We start from the raw sequence: 2404 nt of genomic DNA on the forward strand, positions 1-2404 counted from the left end.
TTTGCGGCAGGTGTTAACCGATAACTAGTTATTCCAGTGTAATGCAGATCTGCTGGGGGGTGGCCAGAGATCGGGGGGGGGGGGGGGGGGTTAGAGAAAGGGAGACGGCCTCGGATGTTCATTTCGATGCATCTCCTCATTATCTGTGTTTTATGCAAGTCCGGCTCAAAATAGTCATTGATGGAAAAGGCAACCGAAGGAAAAACTACCTTGATACTTTACCACTAAGAGACCGCGTCTCTCTAATCCTCATTTGAAGGGCAAAACCTCACTTTGCAGCTTGATTCAAAGCCCAGGAAGAGGCTCCTTCGGGTCCATGTGTATTAAGCAGTGCTACGCTGTAAAACGCCCACCTCCCAGCGCCGAGACACCCAAAGCCCATTCGTTTGCGAATAACGAGCCTGCATGTGGTCCTGGCGAAGCCACGCGTTGCGCGGGGGTGAATCCGCCATGCTTGTGTGGTTCACACGTTATTAGTCGCTCGGTAGCCAGGTCCGAGGCGGGCCTTGCGCGGCAGAACGCGGAAGTCTGCGCTGTGCAGGGCCCTGCCCTGCATCGCCCCGCTGTATTTCAGTCTCACGGTATGCGTTGCCAAGTCTGAGTCACAGGCCCCGGGCGTCTCGTTCCGACTCGGCAGGCAGGTGCAGATTCCTCCCCGCAATGTTATGTTTCCAAAATAAGATCTGTTACCCAGACTGAAGCTCGCCCTCCACCCTCCCGATGTTATCCCTATGGGAATCCCCGGCCCTGCAGTGCTGCGATATCTGCTAACCCTCTGAGTGCTGGAAGATCGCGGCCTTGTGTTTGGTGGGCAGCCCCCCCCCCCTGCCCCCCAATATGATGCGAGCTGAAGCAGAGCGTTGCGATTCGCGTTCACCGCTCCGATGCAGTCTGCATGTAATGGGACCCCCGAGAGCAGAGGGGGGGGGCCCAGTCCTCAAGGGCCACCGTCCGGTTTTGAGGATATCCCTGCTGCAGCACTGGTGACTCAATCTTCGACTGCACCACCTGTGCTGAAGCAGGGATATCCTGAAAACCTGACCTGTTGGTGGCTCTTCAGCACTGGAGCTGGCCACCCCTGCCCTAGAGTGTTAGCCCTGATGAAGTTCAGAGTACGTCATGGGACACCCAAAGGGTTAACCCCACTCGTTGCCGAGGCGTTTGACTGAAAGAGAAAGCGGATGAACCCATGCGGTGCTATAGGGGATATGAGCATGCACGTTGCATTGCATGATATGGTCTTGCTTTGCTGCCGCTGGCGTCCCTGGCAGTGTTGAAAGCTAGTGGTTGACGTGGCGTAAGGTGGTAGTGACGTGCTTGATTCGTCCTTTTGGATCACAGGTGCCCAGCTGTTTGGGTTATGTTTAAGAAAGCAACACCGTAGGTGTGTGGAAAAGAACCAATGAAATTAGTATGAAGTGAACCCCTAAAGACAAACTGTAAGCGCTCGCCCTGCGTACAAGTCCTCCCGGCGAGGGGGTTTCTGAAATCCAGAGGGTGAGCTGGGATTCCGGGTACCGCGTGTATCTGTGCTGCTGTCTGGAGGCTGGAACCTTGCATGTGCTGTTTTATTTTTTTGTTCTATTGTTTTGAATATTGTCTTTGGCATTTGCTGTTCAGAAGCACTTTTTGTGCCAGGATAATAATCTGCTTCCTATGACTTCACTCAGATCTCATGCAGATTCTCCACTAACTGTTCTCATTGTGAGCAAGCGTCTCATTGTGAGCAAGCGTCTTCAAGCAATAAAAATCTGATTCTAAGCTCTACAGGGCATTAGTGCACAGGTTTAGATAGATCAATCAATAAACATGGACCGGCTGTTCTAAATGGATGGTGGGTGGGCGGGCCAGTGTACATGAGGGAGTGGGTGGGCGGGCCAGTGTACATGAGGGAGTGGGTGGGCGGGCCAGTCTACATGAGGGAGTGGGTGGGCAGGCCAGTCTACATGAGGGAGTGGGTGGGCGGGCCAGTCTACATGAGGGAGTGGGTGGGCGGGCCAGTCTACATGAGGGAGTGGGTGGGCGGGCCAGTGTACATGAGGGAGTGGGTGGGCGGGCCAGTCTACATGAGGGAGTGGGTGGGCGGGCCAGTCTACATGAGGGAGTGGGTGGGTGGGCGGGCCAGTCTACATGAGGGAGTGGGTGGGTGGGCGGGCCAGTCTACATGAGGGAGTGGGTGGGCGGCCAGTCTACATGAGGGAGTGGGTGGGCAGGCCAGTCTATATGAGGGAGTGGGTGGGCGGGCCAGTCTACATGGGTGGCTTGATCGGCCCACATGAACAGTTCAATTTTTATTAGTGTTATACAAAATGTTGTATTCTACCATTCACACCATTTTGAATGCACATGTAGAATTGGGACGGATATCCTGGTGTTTAGGATGTGTCTAATGTACCCACTTGTA

The sequence above is a fragment of the Ascaphus truei genome, chromosome 11 (genome assembly GCF_040206685.1).
Source record: "Ascaphus truei isolate aAscTru1 chromosome 11, aAscTru1.hap1, whole genome shotgun sequence".
Taxonomy (NCBI): domain Eukaryota; kingdom Metazoa; phylum Chordata; class Amphibia; order Anura; family Ascaphidae; genus Ascaphus; species Ascaphus truei.